Genomic DNA, 12,205 nt, shown 5'->3' with positions numbered 1-12,205 from the left:
GGGGGGGGGGGGGGAATTTAGTACTGAAATTGAGTCTGTTATGAAACTATAAATTTACCAATAAACTTCATATTCTCAACTCACGATGCAAAGCTTCTTTTTAAAATCAAACTGTTAGCTTCATCAATATATTCTTGATGCATGAAGAGTTACCTACCTGACCCATGAGCGTCTTTAGCGGAATTCATTCTGTTGCAAGCGTTCAAATTAGTCTTAGTTCCACCCTGCCCGCGTTTTACCTACAGATGCCTAGGTTGTCCACAGCTTGCATCATCTCATCAGTCTGCGAGGGCTTAGAAAGGTTGTGGCTATTGCCCCACCTCCTGAATCTCCATGACGTGTTACCACAAGAAAATGATGGAGGCCATTTCTGTAAACATTACGTAAAATTTAATGGCTCGTCCATGTTCTGCCATGTGTCTTTCCATTCTAATAATTTTTAGTTATTTCGACTACTATACATATTTCCCCTCTTTATAGTTATTTTCAAGATGGCCAGTGATTTTTTTGTGATATCTTAATTAGAAGAAAGATAGCTGGATAAAATTAGCTGATTAATCTTATATTTGAAAAACCTAAAGGGTAAATTACTCACAGACGCCATCCGCGTGATAGACAATAGTTAAGTGGGTGTTAACATTTAATATTTGGTGCTTCATTTACATTACTAGTACGTTGATGATTATGCTTCATTGAAGAGATCTAATAAGATTGAAATATGTCCCAAATTATATCCAATACTTAACGAAATGATTGAAATAGTATTCATCTTAGTCTTTTGTTTATAGGCATGGCAATTATTTTTTAGGATTTGATGTTCACTGCGTTGAATATTTAACACTAAGTTAACTATAGGTGGAAACAAATATGAGAGAGTTATTAGTGTTTAGTATGGGACTTTAACAGGTTAAACACTGGCTGTGATGAGAAGAGAGACAGATTTCAATATGTTAGTTATATTGAATAAGTAAATTCAGAAGCCATTGTGGTGGTGGTAGTGAAAATAGACAAACTTTGGTGGTGGTTGTAATGTGTTGATGACCTATTTGATGGATTTTTCTTAGATACAGTCTAGAATGTATGTATAATGTGTACACTGTTCAAGTGCAAATAAATAGCTCTTAAAGTAAGGATTATTTGAAGCTTTGATGCAGTTTTGGCTGTGTAAAGTGCCTTCTTTGGGGAGCTTGTCAGACATTGTGATGGAGTGGTTGCAAGATGCTGTTGAAGGAGACTAAATTGTTGAGTTTCCACTGCAGAAGGTTGTGTAAAAACTAACACTTCCTTTCTCCGAGCTTAGATTCAGTTTCAAATCTAAGCTTGGAGAAAGAAAGTGTTAGTTTTTACAGATGTGCGAGTCAGGTTGGAAAGGATAAGATTGTGTGTGGTTAAAGCCTGTATGTGGAAAGGAAGAGAATAATATATATTGGTATCATCAGTGTAGAAGTGAAGCTCTATTGATATTGGAGTGGAATATGCTTTTAAAAGTTTCCAGTGCAGTAATTAATGACATATAAAGCCTATAGGCAAGTAGTTTTCTTACAAGCTTTGTTGATGTCAGCAAGGTTGCTTTAACCCTTTTGTTACCATATTCCTGTTGAAATACTCTGCTTTTGTTTCGATTAATAAAGAATTTAGTAAAGTAAATTTGTCATTTGGTGTTTGAAAGATAAATGAGAAGGATATTTTGATGGAGGGTTTTAACTTAAAGCATTTAAAACAGGAAGAGTGAAGTGTAGAACAAGAGGTGGTCTCAGATGGGTTGGAATCAAGAGTTAGTAGATCAACGAGGAAAGTTTTTAGTTGATTTGATGGTTTACTACTGGAGATAAACTAAAAATGGTCATTTCTGATTGTTTCCACCAAGTGTTGTGTGTAACAGCAATAGAATGGTTTCATATTTTCTAATCTCAGAGTAAACTCTTTATAGAAAAAGCTTCAAGAGTCTGGTAAGAAGAGAAGTGGCTTAAGTGAACACTGTATCATTGTGATGGTTAGAACACTGTTGGAGAGATTTGCTTTATGTTAGAGTCTAGAGACTAAATTTCATGCAGAAGAAGGTGATCCAATTGGACAAGATTAAGTGACTGCTCAGTGATTTGTGTGGAATGATTTGGATTCATAGATAGAAAGGTAAATGAAATTCATTTGTAATAACAACAAAAGATGCACACCTGCAGTTGATGAAGCTCTCAAGAGGAGGAAGGGCAATTCCCATATTTCTTTTCAGGTTTCTCCTTGTCTAGTGTCATTCTCTGGTCAGAAATCTTGTCAGAATATTTGCAATAGAATGGATTCCTGGAGGCTCCCAAGGATTATGTGGTGGAGATAGATCAGGTAACAGTTTAAAGTTTGCCACTTTAGAACAGGAATGGTCCTTACAACATGCTCCCACATAATTTCCGTCTGCCAAATTTGACTCAGAGGTCCTTGGTTGACCTCAGGCTATAGAAGACACTTGCTCAGGGCACTGCACAATAGGACTAAACCAGAAACCACATAGTTGCAAAGCTTCTTAACTACAATAATAGTTGTCATATATTGCACAAAGGCATCTTTTGTTCTTTGAATGTTTATCTTGTATAATTTTAGATTACAGACAAAATGTCTAACAATTGATAATGACGAGAATTTTTCTGTAATTTTTAGATACCAGTGTAATGTTTTTGTTAACCACTTAGGTTTTCTTGTTTACAAGCTTTGGGGAAAAAAGAACAGTGGTTGTGTATGGACCATAACAGTGTGGCCATTATATACATCTGTTTATTAACCCTTTAGCATTTAAACTGGCCATATCTGGCCCAGATATTCTACCTGCTTTACATTCAAACTAGCCATATCTAGCGCCTCACACATACCCTCATTGACGCTCTAAAAATAAACAATCACATCATTGAAACCTCAAAACTATGAGATAATGCATGGTTAATTCAAAACAATATGGATAAATAAAGCATTACATATTTTTAAAGTATAGAGCAGCCAAATTGTGTGCTATGCCACTGAAATGGAAATATGAAAAAGCATATTTATAAGGATTGTCTCTCACTGCTTATGTAGCTAGCTTAGATTCGTTTGGCAGAGAAAGGTGGGTGTATTTGGTACAAAATTAGACACTTGAGCAATCAACTAACTTGTATTTCTGTATAATTTTTATATAGGTATGAAAAAATCTTAAGATAAGCTGACACAATGGATAGATAGTAGTGAGAAAGAGGTCAAGAATATTTAATGAGTGAGATTATATACAAATTAGTATTTCTTAGTGATATGATTTCTTTGATATAAAATTAACGACAACTCCATATTTTTTTACAATATTTTCATGTAGCTTTAAAAATAGTTATCTCCGTTTTTTTTCTCTCTTTCACTTGACATGTGGTTTGTTAAAGCATTCATATATTGTATGAGTTTTGTACAAAATTCTGATCCTTTAAGCATGTTTTAAAATGTTTGTTCTAGTTATTTGATTTCATTAGCTTTGCTACTTTCAATTATTTTTAATTAATCGTTTGCATTTTTCTTTCTTTTTTTTTGACGGACTGATCTTGATGGCAGTCTATCTTACCTGGCTTAACTGTTGTTCTAAGTTCATTATTTATGAAATATTCAGAGTATTTTAGTTTGTGCAGTTATCTTTGTCTTTGCCTCAGTCTTGTTATGCTTCTATTTTACTTTATTATGGTTTAAAGGGAATAAATTAATTTGAGACAAAAAGGGAGGATGCTTTTTTTTTTTTTTTTCTTAAAGCCAATTGTCTGGTGACTGATATACTTCTTTGATACAGTTTTAACTTAAAGTAATTCAAAAGTTTTGTTTAATATTCAAATGTTTGTTAAAAGTTGAGTTTCATTCTTATTTTTACATTATTTTTATGATTCCATGTTGGCACATGTTGGTTGGATCTTCAGCATTTGTATGGGATCATGAAACCACTATTTTAGGAAGAGATGAAATGTTAGTTGTTTCTCATTTGTTTTTAGCTGATTATGCTCAATTTTCATTTCTTAACATAGGAAAACAACTTACTCAGCCCACTGTCAAAAACCATTTATTAACCCTTTAGCATTCAGACTATTGTCAGATGTAATACTTATTTGTTCTGAATTAATCATGCATTATCTCATAGCTTCAAGATTTCAATGATGTGATTGTGTATTTTTAAAATGACATTGTAGGGTAGGTCTGATAGGCTGGATCTGGTCAGTTTGCACATAAAATGGGCTGAAAATTTGGGCCTGATATGACCAGATTAAATGCTAAAGGGTTAATGACTTTTGTAAGTAGTTTGGAAAAGAAAAACAACACATTAAAGCTCAGTCAATGTCCTTTTGAATAAAACTACTGAGATAAAAGTTACTGATTGATATTAGGAAAAGCATTCAGCTGTAGAAACCATGTCAAAGCAGACATTAGAGCTTGGTGCAGTTCCTTAGCTCGCCAACTCTTGTTGAACCATCCAACCAATGCCAGCATGGAAAAAAAAATGTTAAATGATGATGATTTTCAATTCTAATGTAACAAGTTTTCAAACTAGTCAGGCATAGTTCAGTATTGTCAGAACTTGTAATCTATTAAAAAATGAAAATATTTTTCTTAGGAGCTAAGAAATATTATTAACTATAATATTTCTGGCTACTAAGCAGCATTTAACAAGCATTAATTATCTTTTGTACATCTCTCTAGTGTTCTTAATATGTTAAATTTGTTTTCCTTTTCTCAGTCTGAGATGGAAGCCACTCTACATAGTTGTATCAAAGCTTTATAAATGATCACTAACTACTAAAATCTATATTTCTGTTTTTCAGTAGATGTGTGGCAGTTTTTAGTTATGTTTGGAATATTGATGAATATGTAAATGAGAATGGAATTTTCTTATTGAGATGTTCGTGAACAAAAAAATAGTGGTGTCATTTTGTTTCTGGACTGGAAATTAGGTACAGGCACAACTGAGTGGTTAAGAAGTTCACTTTTCAACCACATGGTTTCAGGTTCAGTTTCACTGTGTGGCACCTTGGGCAAGAGTTTTCTTCTATAGTCCTAGGCTGACTAGTACCTCATGAATGAATTTCATTAATGGAAAATGTGCTGAAGCCTATCATTTGTATTTGTCTCTCATTACTTGACAACTGGTATTGGTTTGTTTATATCCCTCATAACCAGGCAGTTTGGAATAAAGAGACCAGTAGAAATCAGTACCAAACTTAAAATATTACGGTTGAGCCGATCTAATATACCCGAGCATCTTTTGTGCCATCAAATATGGTAAATAGTTCTGAGGTGCTGGTGGAGCATCATTAGCAGCTGTAAAATGAATGAAAGTAGAGAAGACAGTATGGACATGGATAGAGGTGGACTAGGAGACTATCTTGATGTCTGTTGGGGAAGATGTACTTAGAGTAAACATTAGGGTGTTTTTTTTTTTTGTTTATGGAGGGTGGTTGAATTGTGATATAGGAAAGCATTTGAGATGATTGAATGAAATGCCTTGTGAATTAATTGAGTGTTGTTCTGAATATTCTGAAAACTGGTCATCCAAATGATGTCCTGTTTCACTCACCACGTTTAAGGAATTATGAAGTTAACATCAATCAAAAGGTTTCAAGGAAAACTTTTCTTAAACTTCATAATCAGTGCAAACAATGAATGCACAAATGGTGTAGTGGGATATTAAGTTGACAGTGGCAGTAAACTCTGACAGATGCATGGGAGCAGTCAGCAGTAAGAATACATTAGAATAAATTTCTTCAATTACTTAGAAGACTCACTAGGAGTAGTGGATAGCTTTTATTACCTGGATGTCCCTAATTAGCAGTAATAGGGTGTTACACAAGTACAGTTGCCAGGGCTCGATGACAAAGAATCCAAGAGCTATTGTATGTGCTGGAACAGAGTAAAGGATAGATTGCCTGATGTGTGTGCACAAAGTGCAGTACTGCATGATAGTGAGACATGGGCTTTGACTGTGGAAGATATGTGATAGCTAGAAAAAACATTAGGATAGAACTCGAATGAGCTGAGAGGAAATCTGGATATAAGAGGAATCAGCTGAAATGTACAAGATAGAAGATTGTGCTGGTGTAGACATTCATATAGAGAATGTCAGTTGTATAAAGAAGTTCTATTTGAAGTGGTTGGAAGATATGGAACAGGAAACCCTAGTAAGACTTGTGACAAAGCAACTAAATCTCCCAAAGGCCCATGGTAAGTGGTGACATGCTGTTTTAGGAAAGCCCTGCCCACTGTTGCAAGCATGGTTGCTCAAATGGTGGTTGAGATGTAAGTTATAATGTATATTAGGTTTCTTACTCATTGTGTTCCTGTTAAACCTCCATCTGTTGAACCTCTTCTTCATTACCCTTACATCTACCACTGGTCCTTCTCCCCTATCCACTGTACCGTGCTGCATGTCTAATGAAGAATGGCTTTTGCTCTTATCAGTGTTTGTTTCTTTCACTGTCACCCTTTATCACTTTACCTCTCTTCTGCTACTCACGTAGCATCACCTATCTTTTGCTATCCATCACTCATTCTCCTTTGTAGTCATCCATCTTCATTGCAACACCATTATGCTGCTAATTCTACATTTTATTCAATCTATTTACCAACAACCAGCATATAAAATAACTCTCTCTTCCTTACTTCCTCTCCTAACATCCTCTCAATCTTGTTACCTTGTTTGCCTTGAAAGAACAGAAACAACATAGAGAAGAGAGGACTCAAGTTTTGCAGGGAACAAGGCAGGTTCTCTATTGCTGGTCCATAATAAAATGAGTACTTTCTGTACAGTAGAAACTATGCCAAAATGAAACACAAGCAAGATGTGGTCTCCCACCCTATCTCAGAAGACATTCTGAATAAGAACTGAGATGACCCATCCACCCCATGAAGGATGGGAAGGAGGCATAATATGATGATGATTAAAAGGAGGAGCTTTTATGTGTCACTGGCATGGGTTCCTTTTACATATCACCAGCACTGGTCACGACTGTGGTTTCACTTGGCTTGGTGTGTCTTCTCAAGCACAGCAAATTGCCAAAGGCCTCAATCATTCAATGAGACTCAACATTTGGTGGTCATGCTTCATTACCTTGTCCCATGTCTTTGTGGGTCTTGCTAAATTCCGTTTCCCCTCATCTGTGAAAATTAATAACATAAATAATTTTGCTTGTGCATATTTTAAAGCACCTTGTCAATCCTGATTGAGCAAACATACAAAAGGCATTTTTACACGTGTGTCTATATGTGGAAGAAGCTTGCTTCTCAAACACGTGGTCTCAAGTTTAATTGTACTGCAGGACACCTTGGGCAAATGTCTTCTACAGTAGCCTTGTGAGTGAATTTGGTAGACGGAAACTGAAAGAAGCCCACCACACACACACATGTATATGTTTGTATGTATGTGTGTGTACCCTTGTCTTGATATCATACAATGGTTGTAAATGGGCATCACTGTCATACAATGTTGTTTGTTTCCACTCTTCTGTGAAAAATGTGTCTGGTTATAGGGAAATGTATGAAGGTTGGTGACTGGAAGAACATTTGGCTGAAGAAATTTTGCCTCTGAGTTCTGTCCAACTCATGCAAGCCTGGAAAAGTGAACATTAAACAATGATGATATCATCTTGTCTTTGTTTTAGTATAGTGTCCCATAGAACCACATGCTCTTGAATCCTTCTTTTTTAAGACAGTAGATTATGATACTGGAGAGATTTGACTGCTATGCAAGCAGGTTGTGCAACCCTATACAAGCTCCCCAGTAACTCACATTTCATCGGTGATCCTGGCAGCTGTCATTGTTATTTAACCCCAGTCAATTCTGATCAAGCAGAGCTAAGGTCAAATGCATTCATTGTGACCATCCCATATTTCTCTGTTTCGGAGACCATGTGCTCTTTATTTAAAAACAGTAGGATATGGTTTGAGGGAGATTTGGTTGCTATTTCTTGTACATCAAGTAACCTATATAGAAGCTCCTGTGGTAGTGCAGCTGTTAACACCAGTTAAATCTTTTTAGTGATTTTTTTCAAGCACAAATTCTTTTCCAGTTTGATTTTAATAACGGTTTTTAATATACCTATTTTCAAGTTTTAGTAATTTTTAGTAATTGCTCTTTATTTCATTAATAAATACAGCAATGCATTTACTTTTTGGATTTGTATTTTTGCTTCCTAGAAGTTACGTTCAGTTCATTTTAAATGATGTTTATATTGATATCCAGACACTCTCTCTTTCTCTCTCTCTCTCTCTCTCTCTCTCCAGGCTGAAACTCTCAAGCCACTATCGCATCTTGTAAATGTTTAATAAACATGTACTCTACAAAAAAAAAAGAAATAGAAATATTGAGTAATTCTTCAGTTTAATGTTAAATTGTTTTTATTATAACTTGACATAAAAACAAACATTAATATTGTGTGTGTGTGTGTATGATACTTGAGATGAAATATACCCCTTTAGCATTCAGATGACTCTGTCAAATGTAATGCTTATTTATTCACATCATTTTGAATTAATCATGTATTATCTTGTAGCTTCAGGATTTTGATGATGTGATTGCATATTTTTAGAATGGTATTCTAGAGTAGGTGTGAGAGGCTAGTTAGCTTAAACATAAACCAGATAGAGAATTTGGGCCTGATATGGCTGGTTTAAATGCTAAAGGGTTAAATGTCATGAAATAATTCATTTTCAGTTGGTTTGATATGTTTGTTTATATTTCTAGGAAGACTATGCAGAGTATTACTTTATGAGTGGTTTAAATAAATATGTTTGAAACAATACAGACATGATGTTAATCAGTCTACCTTTCCTTCAATTTATATTATTATTGTTTAGAGATATAAATTAAAAAAATTCAACACTTCCTTAGAAACACTGATGAACTAGAGTAGTGGTTCCCAAAGTGGGCTGTATTGCCCCCCTGGGGTGTTGAAGAAATGTGAGGCAAAAATAGGGTGGTGATTTATATGAATACAACAAAATAATGGGGTCATTAGGTTAAGTTTCATTTGTGAAGTACAGTTGCTTTGAATTTGCTGTAGAAAGAGGTCTATGTTTGTGATGGTTAGTTGGGGTGGAGGTGCTAGGAATGTGGCCTGGGTGTCAAGGGGGCGGCAGCCCAAAAACGTTTGGGAATCACTGAATTAGTGTTATAGTGATTTATCCTAACACTTAACCCTCATCAATTCAATTAGTACATTTAAAAAGTTTCTGTAGCTCTCCAAGCGTCATTGACTTCAAAGCATCAAGGTTGACTCTACATCATTTCCTACTTTTGGGGAACCCTTGCAATACATTTCATGTCTCAGGCAACCCCTACATTACAAATCAATGTATATCTTTATTAATCTTTTTCTTTCTCTTTCATAAACTTCCCAAGAGATTGAACAGACCATAAAACTATCTTTGGCAGTGCTAAATCCACGAGACTCCACAAAAAATTGGCTTAAGGAATTTTGTCTTAACCGAGACCGCATTTAGATCAAATTACCTTACAATTCTCCATTAGTCTCTTTACTGCTTACAAATGATATGATTTCCTTGTCTGTGCATGTTTAATAATAGAATTGCAAACATAAAATTGAACATGAAAATTGCTCAAAAATAATTTTACCTGTAATTAATGTATTTATTAGTATTTCTCATGGAACCCAAGTGTTTTGAGGAATCTTGGTTGGAAAATGCTGCTCTAAATGGTCCTTGACCTGCTAGAAATAGTAGTCAAATCTCCTTCATACAACATCTTACTGTCTAGTAAAAAAGAAGCAACCTACTGGATTATGTAATCCAAGGTACAATATATCTGAAAAGGTCACTAAGGTCATGACTGATACCCCTAGAAAAAAGATAATCCCTGGTTTCTCAAGAACAATATTATAATAACCCCGAAGGGATTTATCAGTCATGAAGGATTCATAAAGTCAGAGCTTAACCCAGTTTTCATGGAGGTATAAGTAATTGAATGGGACACCGGCAGTATCACAGGATTAACTTTCTAGCTGTTGCTAGAACTCATTTGCAGCTGAGTTGACCGGAGCAACATGGAATGAAATGTTTTGCTCAAGAACACAATATACCGTCTAGTTTGAGAGTGGAAACCTTGATCTTCCAATCATAGGTGTAACACCCTAACCACTACGCCATGCATTTTCTCAAAGAAATTTCTAATCCCTCTTGCACAACAATCTCAGCTTCATGACTGCCATAACACTCATAAACTACTTACATGGAAATAAAACTACTAAAACTGAAGATCTCCTTTGTTCATATTACTCTTGAAACTACATGTCCAGAACTCCTTAAATATTGTCTTGCCTATCTGGTTCACTCAAAGACAGACTCTATACACATCAAAAGCTTGGCCTATGAAGGTGTCTCCTCTTAAACTGCCTAAATGTACTTGACCAAGTAATCCTAAGTATTATATACCAGAAGAGATAACAGGATGGTCATAATTTGAATACTGGTCAAATAATACATGAAAAAGATAAATAGATCTCTGGGGTGTGCGTTGTTGTTTGGTTGACTACTTGCATGCCATAAGACTGCAACATTAAATATGTCAACAAGCTCACACTGTTAAGTTGCCAACCCCCCTCTAATAAACTCTTTAGAATTGGGACTGCTATTTATTAATCAATTCTCCTCTGTGTCTTCACTATCAGAATTGTTGATTATATAAAGACAGCAAAACAGATCCAATATGCCTTAACTGTGAGACAGCATGATTCACAGATATTTGAAGTGTGGATTAAAGCTTAGGATGACTGAAGTGAAAGACCCATGGGGTAAAAATAATCAGCTAATTTTGTTATGAATCTACTGAAGATGTTCTAGCTTTTCTGTTTCCTAATTATTTCCCTATATCTAAGAAAGTCAACTATCATTCTGAAACACTTTTCTAGAATACTTTTAATGTGTCCTTTGTCCTAACGGCTTGTGATTCCCTAATATTTTGGTGCTGCCTTATTTCTCTCTCTCTCTCTCACAATAAAGTGGACAATAAGGAAACTGAAGCAGTGAACAAGGAATTATAGTTCTGACTTCATTCTCAAAAGTTTCATTAATATCTTAGTTACCTTCACTCTCTATGAAGCATAGTTCATTGACAACTTTACTCTACTGTTCTTGACTCTTGGCTGTCCATTCTGCTTCACTCCAGTTGGATCTCTGCTTTTTCAGCTCTGCATCAGTATTTTGGAGCATTCTCTCTTCTGCCTCCTTTGTGGGTTCATATGTTTCCCTGAGGGAAGGCCTTCCTCTCCAAGGTCTTGTTGGTTTTCAATCAATGCTTCTGTATTTTTTCCCTTACAAGGGACGTTGGTCCTATGCAAACCCATTTTTACCTCTAAGAAGAGGTAGTCCATATTAGTTTGGCCTCTATCCTGACCTATCCAGTATGAGAGGCCCTACCAAGAACTTGCTGTCCATTGTCATAGCTGTGAGGGTTATTGAGACACACAAGCCACTATACTGCAACAAGGATAGAGCTTTGTGGTGGTTGACTAATATCTACACCAGTTCATTTCTGCTGCCACAAATCATAATTCCAAACAATATCCTAGATATTAGAGCCAGCAAATGGCATTTGCTCAAACTCTGAGTGAAGTTCATAAAATGAATTTGTCAAGTCTCTTATGATTTGAGAAAAATACATCAGTTCATCTTTAAGACCTTCAATAAATTTTTAATTAACTTTCTAATTAATTAGCTGGCATGAAGCTATTATTATATTTTATTTACTGACTGCTATCACATTCATTAACTATAATCTACCATTCTCTGTAAGATCTAACTATTTAAAGAAAGTCCTTTAGGAGTAAATAAAACATTATTAACACAAGTAATTCAAAAGACCCAATTTTCAACAGTGCTATACTGCTTATAATACAGTTCAGCTCCTGCTCGATACTGATACAATATCAATTAGTATATTACACTAATAAGAGTTTTTGTGAGCTTCATGCATTGGTGCTTGACTAATTAACTACTAAAATAAGCTGGTAATGACTTGTCACCAATCTGTTGTGTAACAAACATTTTCTCTTAATTATTTAATCTTCTTCCAAATTAATGCTATTTTAGTTTAGTAATTGCTTTTAAAAGTGAATGTCTGAAATCTGCTCTTATAATCTAAGTATTTCAACTAAATGCAATTACTGTTTTTTATTTTCTATCTTTGTGTATGTATTGGCTATTTTTCTAT

General features: G+C 35.1%; 1 protein-coding gene across 6 annotated transcripts in view; it reads left to right on the top strand.

Annotated features, from left to right (window-relative positions):
• LOC106879189 (splicing regulatory glutamine/lysine-rich protein 1) overlaps positions 1-12,205 on the top strand; it is a 38,930-nt gene that overhangs the window by 4,690 nt on the left and 22,035 nt on the right. The window lies entirely within an intron of this gene.

Source organism: Octopus bimaculoides, chromosome 8, assembly GCF_001194135.2.
Source record: "Octopus bimaculoides isolate UCB-OBI-ISO-001 chromosome 8, ASM119413v2, whole genome shotgun sequence".
In the NCBI taxonomy this organism is placed as follows: Eukaryota; Metazoa; Mollusca; class Cephalopoda; order Octopoda; family Octopodidae; genus Octopus; species Octopus bimaculoides.
Note: the sequence above shows the minus strand (reverse complement) of the source record. Positions and strands in the feature narration are given on the sequence as shown.